Source organism: Ursus maritimus, unplaced genomic scaffold (genome assembly GCF_017311325.1).
Source record: "Ursus maritimus isolate PB19 unplaced genomic scaffold, ASM1731132v1 scaffold_5, whole genome shotgun sequence".
NCBI classification, from domain to species: Eukaryota; Metazoa; Chordata; class Mammalia; order Carnivora; family Ursidae; genus Ursus; species Ursus maritimus.
In genome coordinates, this window is record NW_024426663.1 from 79,479,034 (window position 1) to 79,498,624 (window position 19,591).

At 37.5% G+C, this 19,591-nt stretch overlaps 1 pseudogene; it reads left to right on the forward strand.

Annotated features, from left to right (window-relative positions):
* Positions 1 to 18,076: 18,076 nt before the first annotated feature.
* LOC103680652 lies at positions 18,077 to 19,005 on the forward strand (annotated as a pseudogene).
* The last annotated feature ends 586 nt before the right edge of the window (positions 19,006 to 19,591 follow it).

The window sequence follows — 19,591 nt, forward strand, 5'->3', positions numbered from 1 at the left end:
CTTTCTGCTCAGTGTTTCCCTAAACTGGAAACTGCTGTGTGATCCAATGATGACTCTCTAAGCAGAGACCCATCAAGAGGCAGAACCAAGGGGAGACCCCCTCTTTTCCCCAGGAAGAGTGGCGAAGGTGTGAGCTGCAGGAGTCCGTAAATTTTGGAGACTCAAAATGGGGTCATGTGCCTGAGGTAAAAATGCTCGGTCACATGCTGGGGGAACATAGAGGTTCAGTGGAAACCAGGGAGACAAAAGTGACTGCTTTTCTATGAAGGGTCACTGAAGAGTGGGGTATGAGAACTTTCAGCTCAGGGTCTAGAGGTCAGGGTGCTATCATTTTCATCTCCAATCCCCAATTAGTGCTGAAAGCCTTTCGGAACAAAATCACCACAGAAAGGAAACTGGAGCCCCTTACACTGAGCTCAACCCCTGGCAAGGGTCGTACAATTCTCCCCAAGCAAAGCACCTGAGAATCAGTGCAACAGGCCCTTTCCCCAGAAGAGAAGCAGGAATTTCTGCTAATACCCAATTTACTGGTCATAGATAACTGTAAAACCTCAGCTCTTAGGGAAATCAGTATATAGCGTCCATGTTTTTTTCTTATTATTCTTTAAGCTTTTAGTCTTACATTTTTTTTCCTTTTCACCTGTTTTCTTATTGTATCAACTCCTATTTAAAGTCTTTTCTAATTTTCATTTTTACGTTTACATTATATATATATTTCATTTGAGGTTTCCTTTCATTGTATTCAATTTTATTTTTGAGTGTATATAAGTTTTTCTTTCTTTCCTATTTAGAGATCTAGTTTCTTCTAACAAACAGACCAAAATACATCCAGGATATAGCTTATTGTAAATTCTATGCAACTGCTTGTTAGATTTTATTCCCTCTCTCTCTTTTTGGTTTCTATCCCTTCTGATTTGTTTCGTGCATCTTTCTCTGGTGGTGTTGTGCTATTTTTGTATTTTCTTTCTCATTCGTCTATTAATTTCTGGACATAATGAGAAGACAGAAGAACTCATCCCAAAAGAGAGAATAAGAGGTAATACTCAGTACCAGGGACTTAATCAATGCAAATATAAGTAAGATGTAGGAACTAGAATTCTAAACAACTATTATACAGATAGTAGCTAGCTTGAGAAAAGCATAGAAGGCAATGGAGAATCCCTTTCTGGAGAAATAAAAGAACTAAAATCTAATCAGGTAGAAATCAAAAGGCTACTACTGAGATGCAATCAAAGATGGAGGCTCTAACTGCTAGGATAAACAAGACAAAGAGAGAGTCAGTGATATAGGAGACAAAAGAATGGAGAATAAGGAAGCTGAGAATAAGAGAGATAAACAACTACTGGATGATGAAGGGAGGATTCAAGAGATCAGTGATACCATGAAGCAAAACAATATCAGAATCATTGGGGTCAGAGAGAGGAAAGACAGAAAGGGGGAGATGGTTTATTTTAACAAACTATAGCAGAAAAATTCCTTAATCTGGGAAGGTAACAGGCAATCAAATCCAGGAGGCACAGATAACCCGCCTCAAAATCAATACCAATAGGTCAACACCCCAACATATAACAGTGAAGGTTACAAATTTCAGAGATAAAGAGAAAATCCTGAAAGCAGCTCAGAAGAAGAGGTCCTTAAACAACAATGTAGAAATATAAGGCTAAAAGCAGATCTGTCTAAAGAGACCAGGCAGATCAATGGACTGACATAATATATTCATACTACTAAATGAGAAAAACATGCAGCCAAGAATACTTTATTCAGCAAGGCTTTTATTCAGAATGGAAGGAAAGATAAAGAGCTTCCAGGACAACCAGAAACTAAAGGAATCTCTGATCATTAAAGCAGCCCTGCAAAAATATTAAGGGGTATCTTTTGAGCAAAGAGAAAGACCAAAGGTAACAAAGACCAGAAGGAAACAGAGACAATCTACAGAAACAGCAACCTTACAGATAAAATAACGGTATGAAATTCATATCTTTCAATAATTACTCTGACTGTAAATGGGCTAAATGCTCCAATCCAGAGACTCATGGTAATGGACTGGATAAAAAAAGAAGATCCATTCATATGCTGTCTACAAGAGACTCATTTTAGACCTAAAGACGCCTCCAGATTGAAAGTGAGGGTGTGGAAAACCATTTAACATGCTAATGGGCATGAAAAGAAAGCTGGGGTAGAAATCTTTTTATCAGACAAATTAGATTTTAAAACAAAGACTGCAATAAGAGATGAAGAAGGACACTATATCATAATTAAAGGGTCTATCCAAAAAAAAAAAAAATCTAACAATATGCCCTTATAATGGCTGCAAGCAATTATATAAACCAATTAATAAAAAAAACTGAAGAAACACATTGATAATAATACAAAAAGTAGGGGACTTTAACACCACACTTAGCAACATACAGATTATGCAGAAGATCAACAAGAAAACAAGGGCTTTGAATGATATACTGGACCAGATGGTCTTCACAGATCTATTCAGAGCATTTCATCCTAAGGCAACAGAATACACATTCTTCTCAAATGCACATGGAACCTTCTCCAGAATACATCACATATTGGGTCACAAATCAGGTCTCACCTGGTACCAAAAGATTGAGATTATGTCTGGATATTTTCGAATCACAATGCTTTTAAACTTGAACTCAACCAAAAGCGAAAATTTGGAAGGAACACAAATACATGCAGATTAAAGAGATCTTACTAAGGAATAAATGCATCAACCAGCAAATTACATATTAAAAAATCAGGGAAGCAAATGAAAATGGAAAACCAATTGTTCAAAATCTTTGGAATGCAGCAAAGGCAGTCATAAGGGAGAAGTATATAGCCCAATAGGCCTTTTTCAAGAAACAAGAAAAGTCTCAAATATACAACCTATTATTACACCTTAAAGAGCAAGAGAAAGAACAGCAAATAAAGGCTAAATGCAGCAGGAGAAGATAAATAAAGATTAAGGCAGAAATCAATGAAATAGAATATGAAAGAACAGTAGGCCAATCAATGAAACTAGGAGCTGCTACTTTGAAAGAATTAATAAGATCAATATACCCCTAGCCAGACTTATCCAAAAGAAAAGAGAAAGGACCAAAATAAATAAAATCATAAATGAAAGAGGAGAGATCACAATGAACACTGAAAAAATACAAAGAATTATAACAACATATTATGAGCAACCGTATGGCAGCAAATTAAAGAATCTGGAAGAAATGGATGCATTCTTAGAAACATATAAACTACCAAAACTGAAATATGAAGAAATAGAAAACTTGAACTGACCCACAACTAGCAACAATTGGAGTAGTAATCAAAAATCTCCCAATACACAAGAGTCCAGGAACAGGCGGACTCTTGGCATAATTCTACCAAGCATTTAGGAATTAATATCTATTCTTCTGAAACTGTATCAAAAAATAGAAATGGAAGGAAAACTCCAAACTCATTCTATGAGTCAGCAGGAGAAATAGTCAACGAAACAAAAAGACAACCTACAGAGGAGAAAAATATTTGCAAACATATCATCATATAAAGGGCTAGTATCCAAAAACTAAAAGTAGTAGTAAGAATGGCTAAAATGAACAACTTAGGAAACAACAGATATTTGTAAGGTTGCAGAAAAGGGGGCACCCTCTTGTGCTGTTGATGGGAAAGCAAGATGGTACAGTCTTTCTGGAAAACAGTATGGAGGTTCCTCCATAAGTTAAAAATAAAGCTACCCTACAACCCTTCAATTGCCGTAGTAATTATTTAACCAAAGGATACAAACACAGTGATCCAAAGGGCCACCTGCTCCGCAATGATTATAGCAACAATGTCCACAATAGCCAAAATATGGAAAAAGCCCAGATGTTTATTCACAGATGACTGGATGAAGACAAAGTGGTGAATACATACAATGAAATATTACTCAGCCATCAAAAAACCGAAATTTTACCATTTGCAATGATATGGATGGAACTAGAGGGTATGATGCTAAGTGAAATAAGTCAATCAGAGAAAGACAATTATCTTATGATTTCAGTCATACGTAGAATTTAAGAAACAAATCAGATCCTCATAAGGGAAGGGAGGGGTAAATTAAATAAGTCGAAAACAGAGAGGGTGACAAACCATAACAGACTCTTAATTGTAAGAAACAATCAGGGTTGCTGGAGAAGAAGTGGGTGGGGGGATGGGGTAGCTGGGTGATGGGCTTTAAGGAGGAAACATAATGTATACACTGGGTGTTAATGCAATTGATGAATCACTAAACTCTATCTCTGAAACAAAAAATAAAAAAATAGTATGGAAATGATAAGGAAGATTCCAATTAATGTTGTATTAGTAAAAATATGTCACAGAAATTTAAATACTCAATTAATGTGTTTAATGCAGATTATAAAATATTGACAAGGAGGATTGACTTCTAGCATGACTGAATACGGAGCTCTGTTTCCCAATTCCCAGTGAAAGTAGTGAAAATTAATTCTTAAAAAAACCCCACAGAGATATCAAAGCTCTGGAAAGGGCCCTAAGGCAGACCATCTGGAGAAATATCTGTTCAAGAAAACGTATGGATATTAGGGAAACAATTGAGAGTCTGTGGTATTTGAACCAAGATCATGTCCTTCTGCTTCTCCCACCTTTGCGAGGTGGAGACATCATCCAGACTGCACAGCCTGTATGTAGGGCATACTTTCTCTCTAGATCCCAGTTAGGGGAGAAATGGGGTGTGCTTTCTTTCATTCTGGTTTTTTTTTTAATAGACTTTTTTTTATAACACTTCATTTATTTATTTGACAGAGAGAGAGAGAAGGAGAATGCATACACAAGCATGGGAAGAAGCAGAGGGAGAGGGAGAAGCAGGCTGTCTGCAGAGCTGGGAGTCCAATGTGGGACTCGATCCCAGGACCCTGGGATCATGACCTGAGCCAAAGGCAGATGCCACTCAGGCGCCCTGAGGAGGGTATACTTTCTAAGTGGAGGAGGACAAGATGTGGTGTGTCCAAACAAGGATGGTCCAACATACGAAAATTAGTTGATGTAATATATCAGGCCTATAGAATGAAGGACAAAAACCACATTGTCACAGCAACTGACTTAGAAAAGGTATTTTTCAAAATGCATCCCCCTTTCATGAAAAATAAAACAAAACTCAATAAAGTACCTTTAGTAGGAAACTACCTGAACATAAAGGCCAAACAAAATAGCGTTGTTAGCTAATGCTATGGCAGTATTGCAATGTATAAATATATCAAGTCAACATGGGGCATATCTTCAACTTACGTAAGATTATGTTTCAATTATAACTCAATCAAAATAAATTATAAATAAATAAGTAAAATAAAGGAAATCCCACATCTATCATCATATAAAAAGGGAAAAAACAAAAAAATTTTCAGCAAGAAGATCAGCAAGAAGACTTCTGGGATGCCTGGCTGGCTCAGTTGGAAGAACATGTGACTCTTGATATTGGGGTCATGGGTTTCAGCCCGATTTGGGGTGTAGAGATTAATTAAATAAATAAACAACAGTAACAAAAAAGAATACTATGGCACCTGGGTGGCTCAGTTGGTTAAGCTTCTCACATAACGTCAGGTCATGATCTCAAGGTCCTGGGATTGAGCCCTACATTAGGAGCCCCACTCAGTGGGGAGTCTGCTTCTCACTCTACCTCAGCCCATCTTCCAACTCCTGTTCTCTCTCTCAAATAAATAAATAAAATCTTTTTTGAAAAACAAGAATACTTACTCCTGTTCATTCTATTCCATATAGAATTGGAAGTTCAAGCCAGAGCAATTACCCAAGAAAAAGAAATAAAAGACCTCCAAATAGGAAGGGAAGAGGTAGAAAATCCAATATATTCCATGAAAAAATCTCTAAAATCTAATAAGTGAATTCAAGCAAATTACAGTGTGGAAAATCAACACATAAAAATCAGTTAGCATTTCTACATATTAACAATTTAAAATTTGAAAGAGAATCAGTGACAATTCTCTCATTGTCCAGAACATCAGAAAGAATAAATTTCTTTGGAATAAACCAAGAAGGTACAAGAATCACACACTGAAAACTACTAAACATTGCTGACATCAAAGGAGACACAAATTAGTAGAAACACATCCCATGTTTAGATATTAGAAGACTTAATATTGTTAAAATGTCCATATTACTCCAAGTCATTTACAGAATCAATGGAATTCCTATCCCAATCCCAATGGCATTTTTTTTGAAACAGAGATCTATCCCTAAAATTCATATAGAATATGAGGCACCCTGAGGCGGCAATATAATCTTAAAAAAGAGGGACAAAATTATAGACCTCATACTTCCTAATTTCAAAGCATACTGCAGTAATCAAAACAATGGGGTACTGGAATAATGACACATGTAGAGCAATGGAAAAGAATAATGAACTTTGAAATAAATCCTCATGTATTTGGTCAAATGATATTGGTAAGAGCACCAAGACCACACAGCAAGGAAAGGAGTCTTTTCCAAAAATGTTGCTGGGAGGGGCGCCTGAGTGGCACAGCGGTTAAGCGTCTGCCTTCGGCTCAGGGCGTGATCCTGGCGTTATGGGATCGAGCCCCACATCAGGCTCTTCTGCTATGAGCCTGCTTCTTCCTCTCCCACTCCCCCTGCTTGTGTTCCCTCTCTCACTGGCTGTCTCTCTGTCGAATGAATGAATAAAATCTTAAAAAAAAAATGTTGCTGGGAAAACTGGGTATCTATATGCCAGACTAGGAGTTGGACCTTTACCTTCCCCTTACAACATGTACAAAAATTAACTAAAAATGGACAAAGACCTAAAGATATGACTAAAATACTAGAATAAAATATAGGAGAAAACCTTTATAACATTGGACTTGGTAATGATTTCTTTGGTATGAATTCAAAAGCACAGGCAACAAAAGCAAAAGAGAAAATTGAAAACATGTCAAACTTATAACCTGTATATCAAAGAAAACAGAGTAAAAAGGGAACCTATTGTATGGGAGAAAAAATTAGAAATCATATATCTGATGAGAGATTAATATCCACATTACATAAAGAACTTCTATAATTCTATAACAAACACAGAAAACCAAATAACCCAACACAAATGACCAATAGCATGTGAAAATTGCTCAACATCACTATTCATCAGGGAAATGCAAATCAAAACCATGAGTTATCACCTTATGCCAACTAGGAAAATCACTATTTATTTATTTACTTTTTTCGTGTGTGTTTGTTCAGCCTGGGTTTATTAGCCTTCTATGTTTTCAGAGAGATTACATATTTTACACACTAACAGAACATTATTTTGGATTCATGACGATAAATACTACAGCATTGAAAAATCTATTGATGACTTCCTAATTAATGAGAACAAACAGTTTCACTAAATGTCCTTTTTTCCCCCTTTCAAGGTTTTATTTATTTGTTTGTTTGTTATTTTTATTAATTTTTTAAAGGATTTTATTTAGTTATTTGACAGAAAGAGAGAGAGATAGCCAGCAAGAGAGGGAACACAAGGAGGGGGAGTAGGAGAGGAAGAAGAAGGCTCACAGCAGAGCAGGGAGCCCAATGCAGGGCTTGATCCCAGGATTCTGGGATCATGACCTGAGTCAAAGGCAGATGCTTGTAATGACTGAGCCACCCAGGCACCCTTCAAGGTTTTATTTAAATTCAAGTTAGTTAACATATGGTGTAGTATTATTTTCAGGGATAGCATCTAGTGATTCCTAACTTGCACATAACACCTTGTGCTCATTACAAGTGCCCTCCTTAATGCCCATCACCCATTTAACCCATTACCCCGCCCATCTCCCCTCCACAACCCTTAGTTTGTTCCCGATTGTTAAGAGTATCTTATGGTTTGCCTCTCTCTCTGTTTTTATCTGATTTTCTTTTTCCATCCCTTACCCCATGTTCATCTGTTTTGTTTCTTCAGTTCCACATATGAGTGAAATCATATGCTATTTTTCTTTCTCTGACTTAATTTGCATAGCATACTACACTTTAGTTCCATCCATGTCATTGCAAATGTCAATATTTCATTCTTTTTGTTCACTGAGAAATATTCCACTGTGTATCTGTACCAAAGCTTTATCCATTCATCAGTCAATAGTCAGTTGAAGGCTGAGTAATACTCCATTAATTGCACATACCACATTTTGTTTAGCCATTCATCCATTGATGGACATTTGGGTTCTTTCCACCTTTTGGCTATTGTAAATATTGCTGTTCTGCACATGGATGAGAAGATATGTCTTTGAGACCCTGCTTTTAATTATTAGAGATATATACCCAGACTGAGATTGCTGGATCATATGCTAATTCTACTTTCAAAATCTTTTAGGAGCCCACATACTGTTTTCCATAGTGGTTGTAGGCTTATACATTCCCACTAACATTGCAGAAGGGATCCACTGTCTATTATTTAAGGATAATCACTATTTAAGCATAATAACACATGTTGGAGAGAATGTGGAGATATTGGATCTCTTTTTCTAGATATGTCTCTTGAGGCAAGGAATACAAAAGCAAAAATAAACTGCTGGGACTTCATCAAAATAGAAAGCTTCTGCACAGCAAAGGAAACAATCAACAAAGCTAAAAGGCAGTCTATGGAATGGGAGAAGATATCTGCTAATGACATATCTGACAAAGGGTTAGTATTCAAAAAATGTCAAGAACTTATACAATTCAAGACCCCAAAACTAAATAATCCAATTAAAAATGGGCCTAAGACATGACTATGACTTCTTTCCAAAATAGAGATGGCCAACACACACACGAAATGATGCTCAACATCACTCATCATCAGGGAAATGCAAATGAAAACTACAAAAAGATAAAACCTCGCACCTGTCAGAATGGCTAAAATCAACCACATAAGAAACCACAGGTCCTGGCCAGGATGTGGAGAAATGGGAACACTCTTGCACTGTTGGTGGGAAAAGAAAGTGTTGTGCCACTCTGGAAAACAGTATGGAGGTTTCTCAAAAAATTAAAAATAGAACTACCCTCAGATCCAGCAATTGCAGTATAAGGCATTTACACAAAGGCTACAACAATACTCATTCAAAGAGATACATACACTCTAATGTTTATACCACCATTGTCTACAGTAAGCAAGATATGGAAACAGCCCAAGTATCCATCAAATGATGGATGGATAAAGAAGAAGTGGTATATTTATACAAAGGGATATTACTCAGCCATAAAAAAGAATGAAATCTTGCCATTTGCTATGACATGGATGGAACTAGAGGGTTTTATGGTAAGAAAATAAGTCAGTTGGAGAAAGACAAGTACCATATGATTTCACTCTTAGATAGAATTTAAGAAACAATGCAAATGAGCAAGAGAAGAAAAAGAGAGACAAACCAAGAAACAGATAAGAGTCTATATAGTGTATAGGGAACAAACTTATGGTTACCAGGGGAAATGGGAGGGGGCATGTACTGGTAATATATGATGGGTATTAAGGAGTGTAGTTGTGATGAGTACTGGGTGCTGTACGGAAGTTCTGAATCACTATTTTGTACACCTGAAACTGATGCCACACTGTGTGTGAACTAACTGGAATTTAAATAAGAACTTCAAAAAGGATGATGCTACACTCAATGTACTAATATTTTGTGGAGTACTTTTCATCTATATTCATAAGAAATACTGGTCTACATTTTTCTTGGGATGTTTTAGTCTGCTTTTGATACATTTGTAGGACTTTGAGAAAAGATCAGTGTTAATCTTATGAAGTGTTTAGTGGAATTTCTCCATCACATCACTGAAAAGGCACCTGGCCCTTACTTTGTATTATTTAGAGGTGTTTCCTGTGTTTAGATTACTGTTTCAGTCTCTTTACTTACTCTCAGTCTATTTAGAGTTCCTATTTCTTTTGAAGTTAGCTTTGGTAGTTTGTGTTTCTAGGAATTGATCTATTTCATGTAGATTTTCCACTTTATTGGTATGCAATTTTCATAGTATCGTTTTATCATTTTGATGTCAGTAAGTTTGGCAGTAATGTCCCCACTTTCATTTCTTATTTTAGTAATTTGAGTCTTGTTTTTGTGAGATAGTCAGTGTAGTCTCAATTTTGGTGATATTTTCAAAGAACCAAATTTGGGATAATTTATTATTATTATTAATTATTATTATTATTCCCATTGTAGTATAGTTGATACATAAGGTTACATTAATGAGGTGTACAAATCGTCATTGAACAAGTCTATGTTATGCTGTGCTCACCATAATGTAGTTACCATCTGTCACCATTCATAGACTGTATTCCTTATGCTGTACCTTTTATCCCTTGACTTATTCATTCTGTAACTGGAAGTCTCTATGTCCCCATTCCCTTTCACCCATCCTTTCACTCCCTTGTCCTCTAGCAACCACCAATTCATTTTCTGTATTTGTAGAACAGTTTCTGCTTCAGTTTATTTGTTCATTTGTTTTTGTATTTTAGGTTTCACATATAAATGAAATCATATGATATTTGTTTTTCACTTCTGATTTGTTTCATTTGGTATAATATCTTCCAGGTCTGTCCACATTGTTGCAAATAGCAAAAATCTCATTTCTTTTTATGATTAATAATTCATTGTGTGTGTGCATGTGTGTGTGTGTGTGTGTGTGTAACAGTTATACGCATTTATCTATCAATGGATGCTTGTGTTTTTTCCATATCTTGGCCATTATAAGTAATGTAGCAATAAAAATTAAAAAGTGTTTTCGTGCTAACACAACTACATTCGCATGAGACAAAGATGTTCCTTGACTCTAACTTTTCAATATAAACAAAAATTGATTCAATGTTGACCACAGATCTAATACCTAGCTGGGAATCACAGACCACAGGCAAGTCAATTAGCTTTTCTGAGGCACTGATAAAAATAAAAACCTCACAGAACTATTGTGTCAATGGACTCACAGGAGGACCTATCACCTAGCATGGTATATCTTATATATGCAAGTTCTATCTGAAGTCCAAACCAGCTGGTACTCTTAAAGCCCAAACCACTGTGAGTGGATGACTGTTGTTATTTTCTCAGCTTGGGATATCAACTCATAAAGGGTATTTGGGTCAAGGATAATTGAAATAAATTAATACAAGAAAGGAAGGAATATCAAGAGGAAAGTGTATTTTTTTGACAAGTTTACGTTACTGGACACTTGTAGACTGATAACTACTCAGGTTTATTTATTTATTTATTTATTCATTTATTCATTTATTTATTTATTTATGTTGATGATAGTCATTTAAAAATTTTTTTTATTATGTTATGTTATTCATCCTTACAGTAAGTCATCAGTTTTTGATGTAGTGTTCTATGATTCATTGTTTGCGCATAACACCCAGTGCTCCATGCAATACATGCCCTCCTTAATACCCATCACCAGCCTAGACCAATCCCCCACTGCTCTCCCCTCTGAAACCCTCAGTTTGTTTCCCAGAGTCCATAGTTTTTTGTGGCTCATTCCTTCTTCTGTTTACCCCCGTTCATTCTTCCCTTCTTTCTCCTACGATCTCCCTGTTATTCCTTATGTTCCACAAATGAGTGAAACCATATGATAATTGTCTTTTTCTGCTTGGCTTATTTCACGTAGCATAATCTCCTTGAGACCCATCCATGCTGCTGCAAATGTTGGGTAATCGTTCTTTTTGATGGGTGAGTAATATTCCATTGTATATACGGACCATGTCTTCTTTATCCATTCATCTATTCAAGGGCATCCTTTGAGTCAGCAATTGCACTACTGTGTATTTACCCCAAAGATACAGACATAGTGAACAGAAGGGCCATATGCACCCCAATGTTCATAGCAGCATTGTCCACAATAGCTAAACTCTGGAAGGAGCCAAGATGCCCTTCAAGATGGTCATCCTATATATTTTTTAGTACCTCTATCACTTTCAAAAGAGTTAATTTTTTCACAGGGCTTTTTGATAAGGATTTCCATCAGAGAAGACTTCCCAAGGCTTGGACCAATCAGGGACATGTGTATAAATGAATGCATTAGGGAGGGAGCTGCCAGCTTAGACCATAACTCTCACCCCAGCATAGACTTCTAAGAACTTCCAAGGCCCTTCCCTTACCAAAGTCCATCCATACATGTTTAAAGTCATTGGCAGATCTGGCCCACACAGAGAAGTTGTATTCCAAGTGTGGTCCTTGAAGTAATGCTCATCTGCATATTGCTACTAGCTTGTGGTAATATACATTCAGAAATTGGAAGTGCTTAGCAACTTCTTTAAAAATTGGATAGATTTTTTAAATCTATTGAATATAAGAATAAACATTGGGGTTTATATTTCAAAAGATATTGGCCATAGAACTAAATATACTAACTAAAAATATAAAACTTCTAAAGATTTTATTCATTTATTTGTTTGAGGCATGGGGAGGAGCAGAGGATGGGGGAGAGGGAGAGAATCTTCAGTAGACTCTGTGCTGAGCACAGAGCCTGTCATGGGGCTTGATCTTATGACCCTGAGTTCCTGACTAGAGGTTAAACCAAGAGTTGGACACTTAACTAACTAAGCCACCCAGGCACCCCCAAAATATAAAACTTCTACCATAAAACATAGGGAAATATCTTGTGACCTTAAGTGGGCAAAGACATCTTATGCAGGGACTGCCTGGGTGGTTCAGTAGTTAAGCATCTGCCTTCGGCTCAGGACATGATCCTGGCATTCTGGAATCAAGTCTGGCATAAGGCTCCTCCCCTAGGAGCCTGCTTTTTACTCTCCCACTCCCCCTGCTTGTGTCCCCTCTCTTGCTGGCTGTCTCTCTCTGTGTCAAATAAATTAAAAAATCTTAAAACAAAGTCTTCTCATGCAGGACACAAAAACATTACTTATAAAGAAAATATTGAAAAATTAACTTCATGAAAATTGAAGGGGTGCCTGGGTGGCTCAGCTGGTGAAGACTCTAACTTTGGCTCATGTCATGATCTCAGGGTCTTGGGTTTGAGCCCCCAGTTGGGCTTCCTGCTCAGCAGGGCTACTGGTTGTCTTTCATCCTCTACCCCTCCCCCTGCTCGTGTTCTCTGTCTTTCAAAGGAATAAATAAAATTAAAAAAAAAAAAGGAAATGGAAGAATTGTATTCATCAAAAGGCTTTATTAAGAAAATAGAAAATACTTTGAATGTGCAGAAAATATTCATAGGACATATCAAAGGACTTGTAGCCATTCAGGAGGGAACAAAATGCAAGCTGTGGAAAAAGCAGAAACTGACACAGCACAATGCCCTCCCCCCCATGGGATGTATGTCACATTCCTCAGGCACTCCTGGCTGCCCAAAGCACAAAGAAATAGTTAACCAATAGAGACCACAATCCTGCAAGACTTGAGTCTCCCTCAGTTTACAAATGTCTTAGCAGTACAAAAGAACAGCATTTCTATCAATGACCTAACTTCAGGAAGGAAATGTAAATATAATTGAATGTCTTTGTAACCTGCAGCCCATAGACAGATACTGGAAGCAGGCAGAGTGTAATGTTCCTCCAGGAAGTTCCCAACTATCTTTTTGTTAATGCCTTGCTAGAGCAGTGAACAATGTTAACTTAAGAATTGCAAGTCCTCTGGGATCCTGTGAGTCTTCTTTAACATATGAAAGTACTTTCTCAGCCTCCCTTTTTTCTTACCTCCACCAACCCCATAGTATATAACTGGCCACCACTCCGACCCCAGGGGCAGCAGCTCTTTCTGCCCAAGGGTCCTGTCCCCGTGCTTTAATAAACTACCATTTTGCACCAAAGATGTCTCAAGAATTCTTTCTTGGTCATCGGCTCCGGACTCCACCCCACTGAACCTCACCTATATCCCACAACCTCATCATCCATGCTATACAAAGAACTCATATAAATCAAAAATGCAAATACCTCAATAAATAAATAAAGGGGGAAATATTTGTATAGGAACTACATAATAATGCAAAAAATGAAAATATCCACATGGCCAATATGCCAAAAAAGTGTATCAAAATATTGCTAACAGGGAAATGAAAATGAAAATCAAAATAAGATACTACTGACGAGGGAACAGAAGGCAAGCTGAGGACAAAGCGGCATCTGACACCCCGCCCCCTGCCCCCCTGCACATGGGATATATGTGACATTCATCAGGCACTCCTGGCTGCCCCAAAGCTAAGGAAAGGAAAAACAAATAGTTAAGAGATCACTGTCCTGCCAGACACTAGTCTCCCTCAGTTTACAACTGTCTTAGTTATCTACAAAAACAAAGCATTTTTATCAATAACCTAGCTTTCAGAAAGAAATGTAGATACAATTAAATGTCCTTAGAACCTGCAGCCCATTAACAGGTACTTGAAGCAGGCAGACTGTGTTAATACCTTGCTTAGAGGGAAAAACATTAACTTGACAATGGCAAGGTTTCCAGTATCCTGTGAGTCTTCTTTAATGTATGAAAGTCCTTTCTCAACCTTACTTTTTCCTGACCTCCCCCAATGCCAAGGTATATAAGTAGCCAACCCTCACAACCCTGGGCAGTAGCTCTTTCCACCCATAGGTCCTGTCCCCATGCTTTAATAAACCACCTTTTGACACCAAAGGCATCTCAACAATTCGAACAAATAAGGCCTGTTTATCTTGACCTTAACATTCCTCTGAAGTGACTTTAACAATTCTCGACATTTACCTCTGGAACAATTCTTCATTTCCTGAATATTGGTAGCACATCTGCACAACTTACTGCTGATGGTGATCATACCTCAAGGAGTCTTCTTAGGGTTCTCTTATTTCCAACAAGCTTACAAATCATTTTGGTTTCCCTTTGAGCTCTGCAGAAGTCTATCCATAGTATAAGAGGTCAATGAATATAATAGTTTCAAATGATACTATTCTGGAGTGTTCTTTATTCTCTAATTATGACTGTTTTGCTGGGAACAAATTGCTCCTTGTGTTACTCATCAACACCTTCTAATTCCAATCCCATGAAAAGAAGCCTGTAGATTTGATATTCACCCATTTCACTTTAGCTAATAACAATTCTATTCAGTGGGATTCCAGAAGTATTAAATTGGAGTATGAAATTTTCTAGACAACATTGGTTGTAAGGAAGTGGTTTACATGTACAGCTCTTTGGGCAACTAATCTTTGACTAAGCAGGAAAAAAACATCCAGTGGAAAAAAGACAATCTCTTCAATAAATGGGGCTGGGAAAATTGGACAGCTACATGCAAAAGAATGAAACTTGACCACTCTCTCACACCATACAAAAAAGATAAACTCCAAAAGGATGAAAGACCTCGGTGTGAGACCGGAATCCATCAAAATCATAGAGGAGAACATAGGCTGTAACCTCTTTGACATCCATCACAGCAACTTTTTTCATGACACATCTCCAAAGGCAAGAGAAACAAAAGAAAAAATGAACTTGTGGGACTCCATCAAGATAAAAAGCTTATGCACAGCCAAGGAAACAGTCAAAAAAATAAGAGGCAGCCCATGGAATGGCAGAAGATATTTGCAAATGACACTACAGATAAAGACTGGTATCCAAGTTCTACAAAGAACTTCTCAAACTCAATACACAAGAAACAAATAATCAAATCAAAAAAGGGCAGAAGATATGAACAGACACTTTCCCAATGAAGACATACAAATGGCTAACAGACACATGAAAAAATGCTCAAAATCATTAGCCATCAGGGAAATTCAAATTAAACCCACCTTGAGATACCACCTTACACCAGTTAGAATGGCAAAAATTGACAAGGCAGGAAACAACGAATGTTGGAGAGAATGTGGAGAACGGGGATCCCTCTTATACTCTTGGTGGGAATGCAAGTTGGTACAGCCACTTTGGAAAACAGTGTGGAGGTCCCTTAAAAAGTTAAAAATTGAGCTACCCTATGACCCAGCAACTGTACTACTGGGTATTTACCCCAAATATACAGACGTAGTGAAAAGAAGGGCCATATGCACCCCAATTTTCATAGCAGCATTGTCCACAATAGCTAAATCGTGGAAGGAGCTGAGATGCCCTTCAACAGATAACTGGATTAAGAAGATGTGGTCCATATATACAATGGAATATTACTCAGCCATCAGAAAGAACGATTACACATTTGCAGCAACATGGATGGGACTGGAGGAGATTATGCTAAGTGAAGTAAGTCAAGCAGAGAAAGACAATTATGGTTTCACTCATTTATGGAACATAAGAAATTGCAGGAAGATTAGTTGGACTTCCTGCTCAGCAGGGAGTCTGCTTGTCTTTCTTCCTCTACCCTCCCCCTGCTCATTCTCTCTGTCTTTCAAAAAAAAAAAAAAAGAATATTGAAGAATGTGTTCACAAAAGGGTTTGTTAAGAAAATAAAAACAGAATACATTGAATGTGTGGAGAATATTCATAGGACATCTGTCTGTCAAAGAACTTACATCCATGCTATACAAAGAACTCATATAAAATAAAAATGCAAATAACTCAATAAATAAATGGGAAAAATATTTGTATAGGAACTGCATAATAATGCAAAGAAGGAAAATATCCACATGGCCAATATGCCAAAAAGTATATAGAAATATTATCAACAGGGAAATGAAAATTAAAATCAGAAAAAGATACCACTGATGAGGAAACAGAAGGGAGCTGAGGACAAAGAAGAATCTGACACCCCACAATGCCCCCCATCCTTGGGATATATGTGGCATTCCTCATGCACTCCTGGCTGACCGAAAGCTAAGAAAAGGAAAAACAAATAGAGATCATAGTCCTGCAAGACAAGAGTCTCCCTCATTTTACAAATGTCTTATCAATCTACAAGAACAAAACATTTCTATCAATAACCTAGCTCCCAGAAGGAAATGTAGATGCAATCTACATCCTTTTGACTTGCAGCCCATTGACAGATACTTGAAGCAAACAGAGTATAATGTTCCTCCAGGAAGTTCCAAACTACTTTCTTCTTAATGCCTTGCTGGTGGGAAAAGCAACTTTAACTTGGCAATGGCAAGCCCTCTCTTATCCTGTGAGTCTTCATTAACATATATGAAAGTCCTTTCTCAACCTCCCTTTTTCCTTACCTCCACCAACCCCATAATATATAATAAGCCACCCATCACAACTCAGGGCAACAGCTGTTTCTGCCCACAGGTTCTGTCCCCATGCTTTAATAAACCATGATTTTGTGCCAAAGACATCTCCAGAATTCTTTCTTGGTCATTGGCTCCAGACTCCACCCCACCGAACCTCACCTATATTCCAATACCATATCATACTGATGTGGAAAACAAAGGCAAAAAAAGAAATTAAATTTCCTTACTGCCTACAACCCATTGTCAAGTCCTTGAAACAGGCCAAGTGACATTCCTCTAGGAGCTAAGCTGCCTTCATGTTAATACTTTGCTAAGAGCAAAAGAAAATCTTAGCTCAACCCGCAGGATCCTGCTAGTCTACTTCAGCATATAAAAATTCCTTTTGAAACTTCCTTTATCTGTACCCCCCAAGGTACACGTTGGTACTCATCCCCAATCCATATGACCTATCGATATATACCTGAAAGGACTCATGAGTTTAACTAATCAGTAATAAATGACCTTTTCCTAACAATAGGTGCCCCCTCAAGGTCGTTTCCAAAAAAACTTTCCAAAATACCTTGGAGGCCTACACTGTTCCTAACCCCTTCCCAAATTCAAAGTATATAATGGGCCACTCCTCAAGACACCAGGGCAGTTCTTTCTGCCCACAGGTCCTGTCCCTGTGTTTTAATAAAACTACCTTTTTGTACCAAAGACATCTCAAGAATTCTTATAAATAAGGCATGTTTGTCTTGACATTAATGTTCCTCTGAAGTGACTTTAACAATTTTTGATATTTACTCTAGAACTAATTCTTCATTTCCTGAATATTGGTAGAGCATCTGCACAACTTAGTGCTGATGGTGATCATACCTCATGGAGTCTTCTTAGGGTTCTCCTATTTCCATCAAGCTTACAGATCATTTTGGTTCCCTTTTCAGCTCTGCAGAAGTGTATCCATAGGATAAGAGGTCAATGAATATAATAGTTTTAAATGAGACTATCTTGGAGTGTTCTTCATTCTCCAATTGGCACCTTTTTATTGGGAACATGTTGCTCCTTGTCTTACTCATCAACACCTTCTTATTCCAGCCCCATGCAAAGAGGCCTATAGATTTGATATCCACCCATTTCACTTTAGCTAATAACGATTCTTTTCAGTGGGATTCCAATAGTATTAAATGCCTTTGGAGTAAGAAATTTTCTAGAGGACATTGATTGTAAGGCAATGGTTTACATGTACAGAGTCACCTGGGGACTTTCCCTCTGTACCACATCTTTTCTCAGAGTTTTTCAGACCATAATTATCACTTCCAACAACATCGATAGGCATGGCTCAATCCCAAAGTCTTCACATACATTTTCCCATTTCTCTTTTCTTTCTAGATCACTAACATCAGATCTACATCCATGTCATCACAAGTGCTCTGGCCCCCTTCAACACCAATGAAGTTGCACAAATGTGTTATCTGACATGCTGTAGCAGGAGAGAACCTGATAAACTTCAGGAGGCTGGTTTTGTAGGGGGCATGGGTTTATGGGATTTCCTGTGTGTGTTCCTCATGATCTGGACCAGTGTGTCCATGGTAACATTCCACAAGACCAGCCTGTGCCCAAAACCCTTTCCTGAAACTAAGGCCACCCACAGGACCCTGGCATTTGTGAGCTGCTTTGTTTGTTTGGTTTTTTCTTTTTTGTTTTTTACTCAGCCAGTAGCTGCCTTTCCATTTACAGAAGTTATAAACATAATGTACACAAGGGCTGGAGAACATCACGACTTTTCCCTCTTCATCTATCCAGCAATCTGTCCTCTTGTACTGAAGAAAAATAACAAATGATTCTTCCTAAACTGTGCTTTTGCAAAGATGAGAAGGTCCTCTCTATAAGCTATTTCCCTCAGAAGTTTGAACACCTCACACATTTCTCTCACACAAAGGGCATGTATTAGAATTTCCCACACCAGAATTTTATTGAGGTAAAATTCTGAAAAGGCATTAATAAATATTACTTTGGCTATTTCATCAAACCCTCCAGCTTCATGAACATACAAAATAAATGACCAGATTCATGGAATAAAACTTGTTTGAGCAGTGCCTGGGTGGCTCAGTAGATTGAATGCCTGACTCTTGATTTTGGCTAGGATCATGGGATCGAACCCCACATCAAATTCTGAGCTAAGTGGGGAGTTTGCTTGAGATTCTCTCTCTCTCTCTCTCTGCCCCTCCCCCTGGGCACAACCCATCCTAAAGTAAATAAATAGATCTTAACAAAAAACTTCTAGACTGTTATACATGGATGGAGGCATCTTCGACCTTTCTTAAAATAATTGGCAAACATTTATGCTTGTGATTATTTGGATACCCTTATTTTTTTAGAGATCTTCTCTAATGTGAAGGATATAGCAGATAAATTACAGTAACTACACTTGCTGATTATGCTACACTGTCTTGAAGAGTCAAAATATTTTATGTCTGTACTGTTATATACTTTAATCCCAAAAAATACTTGAGATTACTATATGCTCTTGATTATATCTGATTTAATTATGGAGAGTGATGTAAGTGT